The following is an 18,562-nucleotide window of genomic DNA, read 5'->3' as shown; positions in this document are numbered from 1 at the left end:
TGTGGCTCCAGAGGCCTCAACCGTGTCCGCTTTTCCGCTGGTCAAAGCGAAGAGATCCTGGGTTCAAATCCCAGCGGTGCCTAAGTGGAGTTTTCAATAACGATACGCCACTTCCAAGGACAAAACCAGAATAACCTCATGTGCGTTCTACGCAGCTTCAAGAAAATGCGAGTGAGCGAGTAGAACGTGGCAGCCTAAGAACTGATTCCAAAACCAGACCACCTGAAACAGGTAGCGCAGTTGCCTGCGGGGGTGCTGTGGCTTAGTCGGTTGAAAGCGCCTGTCTTGTAAACAGGAGAACCTGGTTTCAAATCCCAGCAGTGCCTCTACAGCTTAATGTGTCCACGGGAACCTCTACCTTATTCAAAACTGAAATTGCTTTGGTAAGTCACTTAAAACATCCTCTGACTGAATCAGCTCAGTGTTTCCAGAATCTGTCCTTTGATGTACTGGTCATACTGACTTCTGTCCCGGTGATCTCACAGAGGCTGCTCTACATTCTCTAAACCATGGAAGACAAACAAGTGCTATTGCGGGTGAGACCTATTTTACCAAACAATAATTGGTAGAAATGCTGGCCTTGAATATACAGAAACCAAGCTTCCTGTATAGCAGCTTCACCAAGGAATGAATATCCTCTGGGACAGGTGTTCTGGAGTTCAAGTCCTGCTGTGGAAGAGAGACTTTGCTTTCCAACATAAACTCTGGACTTCTGAGTGGTGTGAATACGATGACGAACCCTGTCCTTGTGTTCTCTGTGGACTAATGGCTAGTGTTCTTGCCTTCCACCTAAAAGATCTAGCTTCAAGTCCACTTGCAGTAAACTCTGGTTTGTTTTATGTTCATAATTTGATATGATGTGTCATTTGAAATCACTGAAAGGTCCGCTCTCAGTGTAGCAGCACCCGCAGGTGTTCAGTGACAGATTAGCATGCTGAATGTGACGCAGCATCAGAGATCACCAGAACATGGACGTGTTTCCAAAGTGAGAAGCAGGGATTCAGTTCTTCCACCTTGGATCCAGGTGGATCCAGATGATCAAGTCCCCTAGGTGCTTCTCCTGCAGGGGATTCTAAGCAGCGTTATGATGCTGGAGCTGAGAGCTCTGCAGGTTCAGAGATTATGAATCCAGACAGACTGCAGCTTTAAACATGAGCTGTGACAGAGAGACATTCTTCATGGTACTAGTACGATGTGATTGGGAGCAGTCCAGTCTCCTTCAGCAGAACCACAATGGACCAGCGCACTGTAGGAAGTAAAACATGTCTGCTGCTGTTTCAGGAATCTTTCCACTGAAATCCACCTGCAGCATTATCCCTGTTAGAGATCACAGTGACCCCCTTCAGACCAGAGCTGGCTCCTTTAATAATCTCCATAGGCCCGTCAGCTGTGGAAGTTCTCAGACAGGCAAACTCAGGGGCCTCTTTTAAATACTTTCTTAGGTCTCACTTTTATCCTATGGTGTTTTAATAAACTTTGTTTTATTGCTGTTGATTCATTTTTATTTTTTTAAGTATGGAGCTTTATTTGTTTCTGCTGTGCAGCACCTTGTAACTTGGATTGAAAGTGCTATAAACAAAGTTATTGTAATTATTTTTGTCCAAAGATTGGAATCAATCAATATTCAGATCACGAACGTGGATCTGAATCCTGACATGAACCAGAAGAACTTCATCATTAACTGAACATTTCTCAACAATAACCGATGGTACAAAGATCAGAACCAGGATCCACATCCAGACTCAGATGAGGACTTTTATTATCCTTGTTTTATATTGAAATCTCTTGTACGTTGTGTATCATTCTTTCTTACTTTCTTGTTTGGTAAAGTAAAATAAGTCCAAAGAGAGAGAGCTAGCTGGCTTTGATCAAGCAGCTAGTAGCCTTACTTAGCTGTACCGTAATCCCTTGAAGGTCGGTTGTGTTGAAGTCGGACAAATGCGGAAATTCACGACGGGAAACGAACGCAACGAGATTTCGGACGCTTTGAACTTTTTTGAGTTTCGGTTTATTGAACACACACACAGACACTTTCTCACGTACCTCAGATGGCTGAGGCGAGGTTTGAACCCACACTCTGGGTCTCCAGTCGGCGTCCTTCCCACTGGACCATCTTCAGTACCGATGAAGACCAACAACCAGAGAGAGGAAGAAGATTGACTGAGGGAGGAACTTCAGAAGATCCACCAACATCAGTCTGGAGAGGAAACTCTGGATGATGGACTTCCTGTCTGGTTCCATGGAACCGAGACTGCAAGACGAGTACACGGGATTTTTTGAACGCCTGCACCCCAACGTGTCTCTGTGGCGCAATTGGCTAGCGCGCTCGGCTGTTAACCGAGGGATGGTGGTTCGAGCCCACCCAGGGACGGTCAATATTTAGGCGTCTGAAGTGCAAGCTCTATCCGTGCTCTTTGAACTTGTTGGTCCGCTGCAAAGGCCCTCTTGTCAAACAGGACCAGTGCCACTTTGTCCCTTGGCCTCGCTAGTCCAAGCTCATCCCTTTCTCCTCTTGTGGCTCCAGAGGCCTCAACCGTGTCCGCTTTTCCGCTGGTCAAAGCGGAAGAGATCCTGGGTTCAAATCCCAGCGGTGCCTAAGTGGAGTTTTCAATAACGATACGCCACTTCCCAAGGACAAAACCAGAATAACCTCATGTGCGTTCTACGCAGCTTCAAGAAAAACGCGAGTGAGCGAGTAGAACGTGGCAATCCTAAGAACTGATTCCAAAACCAGACCACCTGAAACAGGTAGCGCAGTTGCCTGCGGCGGGTGCTGTGGCTTAGTCGGTGAAAGCGCCTGTTGTAAAAGGAGAACCTGGTTTCAAATCCCAGCAGTGCCTCTACAGCTTAATGTGTCCACGGGAACCTCTACCTATTCAAATCTGAAAACAGGAAATTGCTCCCTGCTTTGGTAAGTTCACTTAAACATCCTCTGACTGAATCAGCTCAGTGTTTCCAGAATCTGTCCTTTGATGTACTGGTCATTACTGACTTCTGTCCCGGTGATCTCACCAGAGGCTGCTCTACTTCTCTAAACCATGGAAGACAAACAAGTGCTATTGGGGTGAGACCTATTTTACCAAACAATAATTGGTAGAAATGCTGGCCTTGAATATACAGAAACCAACTGCTTCCTGTTATAGCAGCTTCACCAAGGAATGAATATCCTCTGGGACAGGTGTTCTGGGTTCAAGTCCTGCTGTGGAAGAGAGATTGCTTTCCAACATAAACACTCTGGACTTCTGAGTGGTGTGAATACGATGACGAACCCTGTCCTTGTGTTCTCTGTGGACTAATGGCTAGTGTTCTTGCCTTCCACCTAAAAGATCTAGCTTCAAGTCCACTTGCAGTAAACTCTGGTTTTGTTTATGTTCATAATTCTGATCTGATGTGTCATTTGAAATCACTGAAAGGTCCGCTCTCAGGTGTAGCAGCACCTTCGCAGGTGTTCAGTGCCACAGATTAGCATGCTGAATGTGACGCAAGCATCAGAGATCACCAGAACATGGACGTGTTTCCAAAGTGAGAAGCAGGGATTCAGTTCTTCCACCTTGGATCCAGGTGGATCCAGATGATCAAGTCCCCTAGGTGCTTCTCCTGGGGGGATTCTAAGCAGCTGTTATGATGCTGGAGCTGAGAGCTCTGCAGGTTCAGAGATTATGAATCCAGACAGACTGCAGCTTTAAACATGAGCTGTGACAGAGAGACATTCTTCATGAGTACTAGTACGATGTGATTGGGAGCAGTCCAGTCTCCCTTCAGCAGAACCACAATGGACCAGCGCACTGTAGGAAGTAAAACATGTCTGCTGCTGTTTCAGGAATCTTTCCACTGAAATCCACCTGCAGCATTATCCCTGTTAGAGATCACAGTGACCCCCTTCAGACCAGAGCTGGCTCCTTTAATAATCTCTCCACTAGGCCCGTCAGCTGTGGAAGTTCTCAGACAGGCAAACTCAGGGGCCTCTTTTAAATACTTTCTTAGGTCTCACTTTTATCCTATGGTGTTTTAATAAACTTTGTTTTATTGCTGTTGATTCATTTTTATTTTTTTTAAGTATGGAGCTTTATTTGTTTCTGCTGTGCAGCACCTTGTAACTTGGATTTGAAAAGTGCTATAAACAAAGTTATTGTAATTATTTTTTCCAAAGATTGGAATCAATCAATATTCAGATCACGAACGTGGATCTGAATCCTGACATGAACCAGAAGAACTTCATCATTTAACTGAACATTTCTCAACAATAACCGATGGTACAAAGATCAGAACCAGGATCCACATCCAGACTCAGATGAGGACTTTTATTATCCTTGTTTATATTGAAATCTCTTGTACGTTGTGTATCACTTCTTTTACTTTCTTGTTTGGTAAAGTAAAATAAGTCCAAAGAGAGAGAGCTAGCTGGCTTTGATCAAGCAAGCTAGCTAGCCTTACTTAGCTGTACCGTAATCCCTTGAAGTTCGGTTGTGTTGAAGTCGGACAAATGCGGAAATTCACGACGGGAAACGAACGCAACGAGATTTCGGACGCTTTGAACGTTTTTTGAGTTTTGGTTTATTGAACACACACACAGACACATTTCTCACGTACCTCAGATGGCTGAGGCGAGGTTTGAACCCACAACTCTGGGTCTCCAGTCGGGTCCTTCCCCACTGGACCATCTTCAGTACCGATGAAGACCAACAACCAGAGAGAGGAAGAAGATCTGACTGAGGGAGGAACTTTCAGAAGATCCACCAACATCAGTCTGGAGAGGAAACTCTGGATGATGGACTTCCTGTCTGGTTCCATGGAACCGAGACTGCAAGACGAGTACACGGGATTTTTTGAACGCCTGCACCCCAACGTGTCTCTGTGGCGCAATTGGCTAGCGCGCTCGGCTGTTAACCGAGAGGATGGTGGTTCGAGCCCACCCAGGGACGGTCAATATTTAGGCGTCTGAAGTGAAGTGCAGCTCTATCCGTGCTCTTTGAACTTGTTGGTCCGCTGCAAAGGCCCTCTTGTCAAACAGGACCAGTGCCACTTTGTCCCTTGGCCTCGCTAGTCCAAGCTCATCCCTTTCTCCTCTTGTGGCTCCAGAGGCCTAACCGTGTCCGCTTTTTCCGCTGGTCAAAGCGGAAGAGATCCTGGGTTCAAATCCCAGCGGTGCCTAAGTGGAGTTTTCAATAACGATACCCACTTCCCAAGGACAAAAACCAGAATAACCTCATGTGCGTTCTACGCAGCTTCAAGAAAAACGCAGCGAGTGAGCGAGTAGAACGTGGCAATCCTAAGAACTGATTCAAAACCAGACCACCTGAAACAGGTAGCGCAGTTGCCTGCGGCGGGTGCTGTGGCTTAGTCGGTGAAAGCGCCTGTCTTGTAAACAGGGAACCTGGTTTCAAATCCCAGCAGTGCCTCTACAGCTTAATGTGTCCACGGGAACCTCTACCCTATTCAAATCTGAAAACAGGAAATTGCTCCCTGCTTTGGTAAGTTCACTTAAACATCCTCTGACTGAATCAGCTCAGTGTTTCCAGAATCTGTCCTTTGATGTACTGGTCATTACTGACTTCTGTCCCGGTGATCTCACCAGAGGCTGCTCTACATTCTCTAAACCATGGAAGACAAACAAGTGCTATTGCGGGTGAGACCTATTTTACCAAACAATAATTGGTAGAAAATGCTGGCCTTGAATTACAGAAACCAACTGCTTCCTGTTATAGCAGCTTCACCAAGGAATGAATATCCTCTGGGACAGGTGTTCTGGGTTCAAGTCCTGCTGTGGAAGAGAGATTGCTTTCCAACATAAACACTCTGGACTTCTGAGTGGTGTGAATACGATGACGAACCCTGTCCTTGTGTTCTCTGTGGACTAATGGCTAGTGTTCTTGCCTTCCACCACTAAAAGATCTAGCTTCAAGTCCACTTGCAGTAAACTCTGGTTTTGTTTTATGTTCATAATTCTGATCTGATGTGTCATTTGAAATCACTGAAAGGTCCGCTCTCAGGTGTAGCAGCACCTTCGCAGGTGTTCAGTGCCACAGATTAGCATGCTGAATGTGACGCAAGCATCAGAGATCACCAGAACATGGACGTGTTTCCAAAGTGAGAAGCAGGGATTCAGTTCTTCCACCTTGGATCCAGGTGGATCCAGATGATCAAGTCCCCTAGGTGCTTCTCCTGCAGGGGGATTCTAAGCAGCTGTTATGATGCTGGAGCTGAGAGCTCTGCAGGTTCAGAGATTATGAATCCAGACAGACTGCAGCTTTAAACATGAGCTGTGACAGAGAGACATTCTTCATGAGTACTAGTACGATGTGATTGGGAGCAGTCCAGTCTCCCTTCAGCAGAACCACAATGGACCAGCGCACTGTAGGAAGTAAAACATGTCTGCTGCTGTTTCAGGAATCTTTCCACTGAAATCCACCTGCAGCATTATCCCTGTTAGAGATCACAGTGACCCCCTTCAGACCAGAGCTGGCTCCTTTAATAATCTCTCCACTAGGCCCGTCAGCTGTGGAAGTTCTCAGACAGGCAAACTCAGGGGCCTCTTTTAAATACTTTCTTAGGTCTCACTTTTATCCTATGGTGTTTTAATAAACTTTGTTTTATTGCTGTTGATTCATTTTTATTTTTTTAAGTATGGAGCTTTATTTGTTTCTGCTGTGCAGCACCTTGTAACTTGGATTTGAAAAGTGCTATAAACAAAGTTATTGTAATTATTTTTTTCCAAAGATTGGAATCAATCAATATTCAGATCACGAACGTGGATCTGAATCCTGACATGAACCAGAAGAACTTCATCATTTAACTGAACATTTCTCAACAATAACCGATGGTACAAAGATCAGAACCAGGATCCACATCCAGACTCAGATGAGGACTTTTATTATCCTTGTTTTATATTGAAATCTCTTGTACGTTGTGTATCACTTCTTTCTTACTTTCTTGTTTGGTAAAGTAAAATAAGTCCAAAGAGAGAGAGCTAGCTGGCTTTGATCAAGCAAGCTAGCTAGCCTTACCTTACTTAGCTGTACCGTAATCCCTTGAAGGTCGTTGTGTTGAAGTCGGACAAATGCGGAAATTCACGACGGAAACGAACGCAACGAGATTTCGGACGCTTTGAACGTTTTTTGAGTTTCGGTTTATTGAACACACACACAGACACATTTCTCACGTACCTCAGATGGCTGAGGCGAGGTTTGAACCCACAACTCTGGGTCTCCAGTCGGCGTCCTTCCCCACTGGACCATCTTCAGTACCGATGAAGACCAACAACCAGAGAGAGGAAGAAGATCTGACTGAGGGAGGAACTTTCAGAAGATCCACCAACATCAGTCTGGAGAGGAAACTCTGGATGATGGACTTCCTGTCTGGTTCCATGGAACCGAGACTGCAAGACGAGTACACGGGATTTTTTGAACGCCTGCACCCCAACGTGTCTCTGTGGCGCAATTGGCTAGCGCGCTCGGCTGTTAACCGAGAGGATGGTGGTTCGAGCCCACCCAGGGACGGTCAATATTTAGGCGTCTGAAGTGCAAGCTCTATCCGTGCTCTTTGAACTTGTTGGTCCGCTGCAAAGGCCCTCTTGTCAAACAGGACCAGTGCCACTTTGTCCCTTGGCCTCGCTAGTCCAAGCTCATCCCTTTCTCCTCTTGTGGCTCCAGAGGCCTCAACCGTGTCCGCTTTTCCGCTGGTCAAAGCGGAAGAGATCCTGGGTTCAAATCCCAGCGGTGCCTAAGTGGAGTTTTCAATAACGATACGCCACTTCCCAAGGACAAAAACCAGAATAACCTCATGTGCGTTCTACGCAGCTTCAAGAAAAACGCGAGTGAGCGAGTAGAACGTGGCAATCCTAAGAACTGATTCCAAAACCAGACCACCTGAAACAGGTAGCGCAGTTGCCTGCGGCGGGTGCTGTGGCTTAGTCGGTGAAAGCGCCTGTCTTGTAAACAGGAGAACCTGGTTTCAAATCCCAGCAGTGCCTCTACAGCTTAATGTGTCCACGGGAACCTCTACCTATTCAAATCTGAAAACAGGAAATTGCTCCCTGCTTTGGTAAGTTCACTTAAACATCCTCTGACTGAATCAGCTCAGTGTTTCCAGAATCTGTCCTTTGATGTACTGGTCATTACTGACTTCTGTCCCGGTGATCTCACCAGAGGCTGCTCTACATTCTCTAAACCATGGAAGACAAACAAGTGCTATTGCGGGTGAGACCTATTTTACCAAACAATAATTGGTAGAAAATGCTGGCCTTGAATATACAGAAACCAACTGCTTCCTGTTATAGCAGCTTCACCAAGGAATGAATATCCTCTGGGACAGGTGTTCTGGGTTCAAGTCCTGCTGTGGAAGAGAGATTGCTTTCCAACATAAACACTCTGGACTTCTGAGTGGTGTGAATACGATGACGAACCCTGTCCTTGTGTTCTCTGTGGACTAATGGCTAGTGTTCTTGCCTTCCACCTAAAAGATCTAGCTTCAAGTCCACTTGCAGTAAACTCTGGTTTTGTTTTATGTTCATAATTCTGATCTGATGTGTCATTTGAAATCACTGAAAGGTCCGCTCTCAGGTGTAGCAGCACCTTCGCAGGTGTTCAGTGCCACAGATTAGCATGCTGAATGTGACGCAAGCATCAGAGATCACCAGAACATGGACGTGTTTCCAAAGTGAGAAGCAGGGATTCAGTTCTTCCACCTTGGATCCAGGTGGATCCAGATGATCAAGTCCCCTAGGTGCTTCTCCTGCGGGGGATTCTAAGCAGCTGTTATGATGCTGGAGCTGAGAGCTCTGCAGGTTCAGAGATTATGAATCCAGACAGACTGCAGCTTTAAACATGAGCTGTGACAGAGAGACATTCTTCATGAGTACTAGTACGATGTGATTGGGAGCAGTCCAGTCTCCCTTCAGCAGAACCACAATGGACCAGCGCACTGTAGGAAGTAAAACATGTCTGCTGCTGTTTCAGGAATCTTTCCACTGAAATCCACCTGCAGCATTATCCCTGTTAGAGATCACAGTGACCCCCTTCAGACCAGAGCTGGCTCCTTTAATAATCTCTCCACTAGGCCCGTCAGCTGTGGAAGTTCTCAGACAGGCAAACTCAGGGGCCTCTTTTAAATACTTTCTTAGGTCTCACTTTTATCCTATGGTGTTTTAATAAACTTTGTTTTATTGCTGTTGATTCATTTTTATTTTTTTTAAGTATGGAGCTTTATTTGTTTCTGCTGTGCAGCACCTTGTAACTTGGATTTGAAAAGTGCTATAAACAAAGTTATTGTAATTATTTTTTTCCAAAGATTGGAATCAATCAATATTCAGATCACGAACGTGGATCTGAATCCTGACATGAACCAGAAGAACTTCATCATTTAACTGAACATTTCTCAACAATAACCGATGGTACAAAGATCAGAACCAGGATCCACATCCAGACTCAGATGAGGACTTTTATTATCCTTGTTTTATATTGAAATCTCTTGTACGTTGTGTATCACTTCTTTCTTACTTTCTTGTTTGGTAAAGTAAAATAAGTCCAAAGAGAGAGAGCTAGCTGGCTTTGATCAAGCAAGCTAGCTAGCCTTACCTTACTTAGCTGTACCGTAATCCCTTGAAGGTCGTTGTGTTGAAGTCGGACAAATGCGGAAATTCACGACGGGAAACGAACGCAACGAGATTTCGGACGCTTTGAACGTTTTTTGAGTTTCGGTTTATTGAACACACACACAGACACATTTCTCACGTACCTCAGATGGCTGAGGCGAGGTTTGAACCCACAACTCTGGGTCTCCAGTCGGCGTCCTTCCCCACTGGACCATCTTCAGTACCGATGAAGACCAACAACCAGAGAGAGGAAGAAGATCTGACTGAGGGAGGAACTTTCAGAAGATCCACCAACATCAGTCTGGAGAGGAAACTCTGGATGATGGACTTCCTGTCTGGTTCCATGGAACCGAGACTGCAAGACGAGTACACGGGATTTTTTGAACGCCTGCACCCCAACGTGTCTCTGTGGCGCAATTGGCTAGCGCGCTCGGCTGTTAACCGAGAGGATGGTGGTTCGAGCCCACCCAGGGACGGTCAATATTTAGGCGTCTGAAGTGCAAGCTCTATCCGTGCTCTTTGAACTTGTTGGTCCGCTGCAAAGGCCCTCTTGTCAAACAGGACCAGTGCCACTTTGTCCCTTGGCCTCGCTAGTCCAAGCTCATCCCTTTCTCCTCTTGTGGCTCCAGAGGCCTCAACCGTGTCCGCTTTTCCGCTGGTCAAAGCGGAAGAGATCCTGGGTTCAAATCCCAGCGGTGCCTAAGTGGAGTTTTCAATAACGATACGCCACTTCCCAAGGACAAAAACCAGAATAACCTCATGTGCGTTCTACGCAGCTTCAAGAAAAACGCGAGTGAGCGAGTAGAACGTGGCAATCCTAAGAACTGATTCCAAAACCAGACCACCTGAAACAGGTAGCGCAGTTGCCTGCGGCGGGTGCTGTGGCTTAGTCGGTGAAAGCGCCTGTCTTGTAAACAGGAGAACCTGGTTTCAAATCCCAGCAGTGCCTCTACAGCTTAATGTGTCCACGGGAACCTCTACCTATTCAAATCTGAAAACAGGAAATTGCTCCCTGCTTTGGTAAGTTCACTTAAACATCCTCTGACTGAATCAGCTCAGTGTTTCCAGAATCTGTCCTTTGATGTACTGGTCATTACTGACTTCTGTCCCGGTGATCTCACCAGAGGCTGCTCTACATTCTCTAAACCATGGAAGACAAACAAGTGCTATTGCGGGTGAGACCTATTTTACCAAACAATAATTGGTAGAAATGCTGGCCTTGAATATACAGAAACCAACTGCTTCCTGTTATAGCAGCTTCACCAAGGAATGAATATCCTCTGGGACAGGTGTTCTGGGTTCAAGTCCTGCTGTGGAAGAGAGATTGCTTTCCAACATAAACACTCTGGACTTCTGAGTGGTGTGAATACGATGACGAACCCTGTCCTTGTGTTCTCTGTGGACTAATGGCTAGTGTTCTTGCCTTCCACCTAAAAGATCTAGCTTCAAGTCCACTTGCAGTAAACTCTGGTTTTGTTTTATGTTCATAATTCTGATCTGATGTGTCATTTGAAATCACTGAAAGGTCCGCTCTCAGGTGTAGCAGCACCTTCGCAGGTGTTCAGTGCCACAGATTAGCATGCTGAATGTGACGCAAGCATCAGAGATCACCAGAACATGGACGTGTTTCCAAAGTGAGAAGCAGGGATTCAGTTCTTCCACCTTGGATCCAGGTGGATCCAGATGATCAAGTCCCCTAGGTGCTTCTCCTGCGGGGGATTCTAAGCAGCTGTTATGATGCTGGAGCTGAGAGCTCTGCAGGTTCAGAGATTATGAATCCAGACAGACTGCAGCTTTAAACATGAGCTGTGACAGAGAGACATTCTTCATGAGTACTAGTACGATGTGATTGGGAGCAGTCCAGTCTCCCTTCAGCAGAACCACAATGGACCAGCGCACTGTAGGAAGTAAAACATGTCTGCTGCTGTTTCAGGAATCTTTCCACTGAAATCCACCTGCAGCATTATCCCTGTTAGAGATCACAGTGACCCCCTTCAGACCAGAGCTGGCTCCTTTAATAATCTCTCCACTAGGCCCGTCAGCTGTGGAAGTTCTCAGACAGGCAAACTCAGGGGCCTCTTTTAAATACTTTCTTAGGTCTCACTTTTATCCTATGGTGTTTTAATAAACTTTGTTTTATTGCTGTTGATTCATTTTTATTTTTTTTAAGTATGGAGCTTTATTTGTTTCTGCTGTGCAGCACCTTGTAACTTGGATTTGAAAAGTGCTATAAACAAAGTTATTGTAATTATTTTTTTCCAAAGATTGGAATCAATCAATATTCAGATCACGAACGTGGATCTGAATCCTGACATGAACCAGAAGAACTTCATCATTTAACTGAACATTTCTCAACAATAACCGATGGTACAAAGATCAGAACCAGGATCCACATCCAGACTCAGATGAGGACTTTTATTATCCTTGTTTTATATTGAAATCTCTTGTACGTTGTGTATCACTTCTTTCTTACTTTCTTGTTTGGTAAAGTAAAATAAGTCCAAAGAGAGAGAGCTAGCTGGCTTTGATCAAGCAAGCTAGCTAGCCTTACCTTACTTAGCTGTACCGTAATCCCTTGAAGGTCGTTGTGTTGAAGTCGGACAAATGCGGAAATTCACGACGGGAAACGAACGCAACGAGATTTCGGACGCTTTGAACGTTTTTTGAGTTTCGGTTTATTGAACACACACACAGACACATTTCTCACGTACCTCAGATGGCTGAGGCGAGGTTTGAACCCACAACTCTGGGTCTCCAGTCGGCGTCCTTCCCCACTGGACCATCTTCAGTACCGATGAAGACCAACAACCAGAGAGAGGAAGAAGATCTGACTGAGGGAGGAACTTTCAGAAGATCCACCAACATCAGTCTGGAGAGGAAACTCTGGATGATGGACTTCCTGTCTGGTTCCATGGAACCGAGACTGCAAGACGAGTACACGGGATTTTTTGAACGCCTGCACCCCAACGTGTCTCTGTGGCGCAATTGGCTAGCGCGCTCGGCTGTTAACCGAGAGGATGGTGGTTCGAGCCCACCCAGGGACGGTCAATATTTAGGCGTCTGAAGTGCAAGCTCTATCCGTGCTCTTTGAACTTGTTGGTCCGCTGCAAAGGCCCTCTTGTCAAACAGGACCAGTGCCACTTTGTCCCTTGGCCTCGCTAGTCCAAGCTCATCCCTTTCTCCTCTTGTGGCTCCAGAGGCCTCAACCGTGTCCGCTTTTCCGCTGGTCAAAGCGGAAGAGATCCTGGGTTCAAATCCCAGCGGTGCCTAAGTGGAGTTTTCAATAACGATACGCCACTTCCCAAGGACAAAAACCAGAATAACCTCATGTGCGTTCTACGCAGCTTCAAGAAAAACGCGAGTGAGCGAGTAGAACGTGGCAATCCTAAGAACTGATTCCAAAACCAGACCACCTGAAACAGGTAGCGCAGTTGCCTGCGGCGGGTGCTGTGGCTTAGTCGGTGAAAGCGCCTGTCTTGTAAACAGGAGAACCTGGTTTCAAATCCCAGCAGTGCCTCTACAGCTTAATGTGTCCACGGGAACCTCTACCTATTCAAATCTGAAAACAGGAAATTGCTCCCTGCTTTGGTAAGTTCACTTAAACATCCTCTGACTGAATCAGCTCAGTGTTTCCAGAATCTGTCCTTTGATGTACTGGTCATTACTGACTTCTGTCCCGGTGATCTCACCAGAGGCTGCTCTACATTCTCTAAACCATGGAAGACAAACAAGTGCTATTGCGGGTGAGACCTATTTTACCAAACAATAATTGGTAGAAATGCTGGCCTTGAATATACAGAAACCAACTGCTTCCTGTTATAGCAGCTTCACCAAGGAATGAATATCCTCTGGGACAGGTGTTCTGGGTTCAAGTCCTGCTGTGGAAGAGAGATTGCTTTCCAACATAAACACTCTGGACTTCTGAGTGGTGTGAATACGATGACGAACCCTGTCCTTGTGTTCTCTGTGGACTAATGGCTAGTGTTCTTGCCTTCCACCTAAAAGATCTAGCTTCAAGTCCACTTGCAGTAAACTCTGGTTTTGTTTTATGTTCATAATTCTGATCTGATGTGTCATTTGAAATCACTGAAAGGTCCGCTCTCAGGTGTAGCAGCACCTTCGCAGGTGTTCAGTGCCACAGATTAGCATGCTGAATGTGACGCAAGCATCAGAGATCACCAGAACATGGACGTGTTTCCAAAGTGAGAAGCAGGGATTCAGTTCTTCCACCTTGGATCCAGGTGGATCCAGATGATCAAGTCCCCTAGGTGCTTCTCCTGCGGGGGATTCTAAGCAGCTGTTATGATGCTGGAGCTGAGAGCTCTGCAGGTTCAGAGATTATGAATCCAGACAGACTGCAGCTTTAAACATGAGCTGTGACAGAGAGACATTCTTCATGAGTACTAGTACGATGTGATTGGGAGCAGTCCAGTCTCCCTTCAGCAGAACCACAATGGACCAGCGCACTGTAGGAAGTAAAACATGTCTGCTGCTGTTTCAGGAATCTTTCCACTGAAATCCACCTGCAGCATTATCCCTGTTAGAGATCACAGTGACCCCCTTCAGACCAGAGCTGGCTCCTTTAATAATCTCTCCACTAGGCCCGTCAGCTGTGGAAGTTCTCAGACAGGCAAACTCAGGGGCCTCTTTTAAATACTTTCTTAGGTCTCACTTTTATCCTATGGTGTTTTAATAAACTTTGTTTTATTGCTGTTGATTCATTTTTATTTTTTTTAAGTATGGAGCTTTATTTGTTTCTGCTGTGCAGCACCTTGTAACTTGGATTTGAAAAGTGCTATAAACAAAGTTATTGTAATTATTTTTTTCCAAAGATTGGAATCAATCAATATTCAGATCACGAACGTGGATCTGAATCCTGACATGAACCAGAAGAACTTCATCATTTAACTGAACATTTCTCAACAATAACCGATGGTACAAAGATCAGAACCAGGATCCACATCCAGACTCAGATGAGGACTTTTATTATCCTTGTTTTATATTGAAATCTCTTGTACGTTGTGTATCACTTCTTTCTTACTTTCTTGTTTGGTAAAGTAAAATAAGTCCAAAGAGAGAGAGCTAGCTGGCTTTGATCAAGCAAGCTAGCTAGCCTTACCTTACTTAGCTGTACCGTAATCCCTTGAAGGTCGTTGTGTTGAAGTCGGACAAATGCGGAAATTCACGACGGGAAACGAACGCAACGAGATTTCGGACGCTTTGAACGTTTTTTGAGTTTCGGTTTATTGAACACACACACAGACACATTTCTCACGTACCTCAGATGGCTGAGGCGAGGTTTGAACCCACAACTCTGGGTCTCCAGTCGGCGTCCTTCCCCACTGGACCATCTTCAGTACCGATGAAGACCAACAACCAGAGAGAGGAAGAAGATCTGACTGAGGGAGGAACTTTCAGAAGATCCACCAACATCAGTCTGGAGAGGAAACTCTGGATGATGGACTTCCTGTCTGGTTCCATGGAACCGAGACTGCAAGACGAGTACACGGGATTTTTTGAACGCCTGCACCCCAACGTGTCTCTGTGGCGCAATTGGCTAGCGCGCTCGGCTGTTAACCGAGAGGATGGTGGTTCGAGCCCACCCAGGGACGGTCAATATTTAGGCGTCTGAAGTGCAAGCTCTATCCGTGCTCTTTGAACTTGTTGGTCCGCTGCAAAGGCCCTCTTGTCAAACAGGACCAGTGCCACTTTGTCCCTTGGCCTCGCTAGTCCAAGCTCATCCCTTTCTCCTCTTGTGGCTCCAGAGGCCTCAACCGTGTCCGCTTTTCCGCTGGTCAAAGCGGAAGAGATCCTGGGTTCAAATCCCAGCGGTGCCTAAGTGGAGTTTTCAATAACGATACGCCACTTCCCAAGGACAAAAACCAGAATAACCTCATGTGCGTTCTACGCAGCTTCAAGAAAAACGCGAGTGAGCGAGTAGAACGTGGCAATCCTAAGAACTGATTCCAAAACCAGACCACCTGAAACAGGTAGCGCAGTTGCCTGCGGCGGGTGCTGTGGCTTAGTCGGTGAAAGCGCCTGTCTTGTAAACAGGAGAACCTGGTTTCAAATCCCAGCAGTGCCTCTACAGCTTAATGTGTCCACGGGAACCTCTACCTATTCAAATCTGAAAACAGGAAATTGCTCCCTGCTTTGGTAAGTTCACTTAAACATCCTCTGACTGAATCAGCTCAGTGTTTCCAGAATCTGTCCTTTGATGTACTGGTCATTACTGACTTCTGTCCCGGTGATCTCACCAGAGGCTGCTCTACATTCTCTAAACCATGGAAGACAAACAAGTGCTATTGCGGGTGAGACCTATTTTACCAAACAATAATTGGTAGAAATGCTGGCCTTGAATATACAGAAACCAACTGCTTCCTGTTATAGCAGCTTCACCAAGGAATGAATATCCTCTGGGACAGGTGTTCTGGGTTCAAGTCCTGCTGTGGAAGAGAGATTGCTTTCCAACATAAACACTCTGGACTTCTGAGTGGTGTGAATACGATGACGAACCCTGTCCTTGTGTTCTCTGTGGACTAATGGCTAGTGTTCTTGCCTTCCACCTAAAAGATCTAGCTTCAAGTCCACTTGCAGTAAACTCTGGTTTTGTTTTATGTTCATAATTCTGATCTGATGTGTCATTTGAAATCACTGAAAGGTCCGCTCTCAGGTGTAGCAGCACCTTCGCAGGTGTTCAGTGCCACAGATTAGCATGCTGAATGTGACGCAAGCATCAGAGATCACCAGAACATGGACGTGTTTCCAAAGTGAGAAGCAGGGATTCAGTTCTTCCACCTTGGATCCAGGTGGATCCAGATGATCAAGTCCCCTAGGTGCTTCTCCTGCGGGGGATTCTAAGCAGCTGTTATGATGCTGGAGCTGAGAGCTCTGCAGGTTCAGAGATTATGAATCCAGACAGACTGCAGCTTTAAACATGAGCTGTGACAGAGAGACATTCTTCATGAGTACTAGTACGATGTGATTGGGAGCAGTCCAGTCTCCCTTCAGCAGAACCACAATGGACCAGCGCACTGTAGGAAGTAAAACATGTCTGCTGCTGTTTCAGGAATCTTTCCACTGAAATCCACCTGCAGCATTATCCCTGTTAGAGATCACAGTGACCCCCTTCAGACCAGAGCTGGCTCCTTTAATAATCTCTCCACTAGGCCCGTCAGCTGTGGAAGTTCTCAGACAGGCAAACTCAGGGGCCTCTTTTAAATACTTTCTTAGGTCTCACTTTTATCCTATGGTGTTTTAATAAACTTTGTTTTATTGCTGTTGATTCATTTTTATTTTTTTTAAGTATGGAGCTTTATTTGTTTCTGCTGTGCAGCACCTTGTAACTTGGATTTGAAAAGTGCTATAAACAAAGTTATTGTAATTATTTTTTTCCAAAGATTGGAATCAATCAATATTCAGATCACGAACGTGGATCTGAATCCTGACATGAACCAGAAGAACTTCATCATTTAACTGAACATTTCTCAACAATAACCGATGGTACAAAGATCAGAACCAGGATCCACATCCAGACTCAGATGAGGACTTTTATTATCCTTGTTTTATATTGAAATCTCTTGTACGTTGTGTATCACTTCTTTCTTACTTTCTTGTTTGGTAAAGTAAAATAAGTCCAAAGAGAGAGAGCTAGCTGGCTTTGATCAAGCAAGCTAGCTAGCCTTACCTTACTTAGCTGTACCGTAATCCCTTGAAGGTCGTTGTGTTGAAGTCGGACAAATGCGGAAATTCACGACGGGAAACGAACGCAACGAGATTTCGGACGCTTTGAACGTTTTTTGAGTTTCGGTTTATTGAACACACACACAGACACATTTCTCACGTACCTCAGATGGCTGAGGCGAGGTTTGAACCCACAACTCTGGGTCTCCAGTCGGCGTCCTTCCCCACTGGACCATCTTCAGTACCGATGAAGACCAACAACCAGAGAGAGGAAGAAGATCTGACTGAGGGAGGAACTTTCAGAAGATCCACCAACATCAGTCTGGAGAGGAAACTCTGGATGATGGACTTCCTGTCTGGTTCCATGGAACCGAGACTGCAAGACGAGTACACGGGATTTTTTGAACGCCTGCACCCCAACGTGTCTCTGTGGCGCAATTGGCTAGCGCGCTCGGCTGTTAACCGAGAGGATGGTGGTTCGAGCCCACCCAGGGACGGTCAATATTTAGGCGTCTGAAGTGCAAGCTCTATCCGTGCTCTTTGAACTTGTTGGTCCGCTGCAAAGGCCCTCTTGTCAAACAGGACCAGTGCCACTTTGTCCCTTGGCCTCGCTAGTCCAAGCTCATCCCTTTCTCCTCTTGTGGCTCCAGAGGCCTCAACCGTGTCCGCTTTTCCGCTGGTCAAAGCGGAAGAGATCCTGGGTTCAAATCCCAGCGGTGCCTAAGTGGAGTTTTCAATAACGATACGCCACTTCCCAAGGACAAAAACCAGAATAACCTCATGTGCGTTCTACGCAGCTTCAAGAAAAACGCGAGTGAGCGAGTAGAACGTGGCAATCCTAAGAACTGATTCCAAAACCAGACCACCTGAAACAGGTAGCGCAGTTGCCTGCGGCGGGTGCTGTGGCTTAGTCGGTGAAAGCGCCTGTCTTGTAAACAGGAGAACCTGGTTTCAAATCCCAGCAGTGCCTCTACAGCTTAATGTGTCCACGGGAACCTCTACCTATTCAAATCTGAAAACAGGAAATTGCTCCCTGCTTTGGTAAGTTCACTTAAACATCCTCTGACTGAATCAGCTCAGTGTTTCCAGAATCTGTCCTTTGATGTACTGGTCATTACTGACTTCTGTCCCGGTGATCTCACCAGAGGCTGCTCTACATTCTCTAAACCATGGAAGACAAACAAGTGCTATTGCGGGTGAGACCTATTTTACCAAACAATAATTGGTAGAAATGCTGGCCTTGAATATACAGAAACCAACTGCTTCCTGTTATAGCAGCTTCACCAAGGA

The 18,562-nt window shown here is 45.9% G+C and overlaps 14 non-coding genes across 14 annotated transcripts; all 14 read left to right on the top strand.

Annotated features, from left to right (window-relative positions):
* Positions 1 to 251: 251 nt before the first annotated feature.
* On the top strand, positions 252 to 326 carry trnat-ugu. The gene has a single exon. It is a non-coding gene; the product is annotated as a tRNA-Thr (tRNA).
* A 1,972-nt stretch (positions 327 to 2,298) lies between these two features.
* On the top strand, positions 2,299 to 2,371 carry trnan-guu. Its single transcript has one exon. It is a non-coding gene; the product is annotated as a tRNA-Asn (tRNA).
* Positions 2,372 to 4,848: 2,477 nt separating this feature from the next.
* Positions 4,849 to 4,922, top strand: trnan-guu. Its single transcript has one exon. It is a non-coding gene; the product is annotated as a tRNA-Asn (tRNA).
* Positions 4,923 to 5,326: 404 nt separating this feature from the next.
* On the top strand, positions 5,327 to 5,399 carry trnat-ugu. The gene has a single exon. It is a non-coding gene; the product is annotated as a tRNA-Thr (tRNA).
* A 2,023-nt stretch (positions 5,400 to 7,422) lies between these two features.
* trnan-guu lies at positions 7,423 to 7,496 on the top strand. Its single transcript has one exon. It is a non-coding gene; the product is annotated as a tRNA-Asn (tRNA).
* Positions 7,497 to 7,895: 399 nt separating this feature from the next.
* On the top strand, positions 7,896 to 7,969 carry trnat-ugu. Its single transcript has one exon. It is a non-coding gene; the product is annotated as a tRNA-Thr (tRNA).
* A 2,022-nt stretch (positions 7,970 to 9,991) lies between these two features.
* Positions 9,992 to 10,065, top strand: trnan-guu. The gene has a single exon. It is a non-coding gene; the product is annotated as a tRNA-Asn (tRNA).
* Positions 10,066 to 10,464: 399 nt separating this feature from the next.
* trnat-ugu lies at positions 10,465 to 10,538 on the top strand. The gene has a single exon. It is a non-coding gene; the product is annotated as a tRNA-Thr (tRNA).
* Positions 10,539 to 12,559: 2,021 nt separating this feature from the next.
* Positions 12,560 to 12,633, top strand: trnan-guu. The gene has a single exon. It is a non-coding gene; the product is annotated as a tRNA-Asn (tRNA).
* A 399-nt stretch (positions 12,634 to 13,032) lies between these two features.
* Positions 13,033 to 13,106, top strand: trnat-ugu. The gene has a single exon. It is a non-coding gene; the product is annotated as a tRNA-Thr (tRNA).
* A 2,021-nt stretch (positions 13,107 to 15,127) lies between these two features.
* trnan-guu lies at positions 15,128 to 15,201 on the top strand. Its single transcript has one exon. It is a non-coding gene; the product is annotated as a tRNA-Asn (tRNA).
* Positions 15,202 to 15,600: 399 nt separating this feature from the next.
* On the top strand, positions 15,601 to 15,674 carry trnat-ugu. Its single transcript has one exon. It is a non-coding gene; the product is annotated as a tRNA-Thr (tRNA).
* A 2,021-nt stretch (positions 15,675 to 17,695) lies between these two features.
* trnan-guu lies at positions 17,696 to 17,769 on the top strand. Its single transcript has one exon. It is a non-coding gene; the product is annotated as a tRNA-Asn (tRNA).
* A 399-nt stretch (positions 17,770 to 18,168) lies between these two features.
* Positions 18,169 to 18,242, top strand: trnat-ugu. The gene has a single exon. It is a non-coding gene; the product is annotated as a tRNA-Thr (tRNA).
* Positions 18,243 to 18,562: the final 320 nt, after the last annotated feature.

The sequence above is a fragment of the Micropterus salmoides genome, unplaced genomic scaffold (assembly GCF_014851395.1).
Source record: "Micropterus salmoides isolate LMB-PRFRI ecotype aquatic unplaced genomic scaffold, ASM1485139v1 Ms_hic_scaffold_1510, whole genome shotgun sequence".
Taxonomy (NCBI): domain Eukaryota; kingdom Metazoa; phylum Chordata; class Actinopteri; order Centrarchiformes; family Centrarchidae; genus Micropterus; species Micropterus salmoides.
This window is presented reverse-complemented; position numbering and strand designations above follow the sequence as displayed.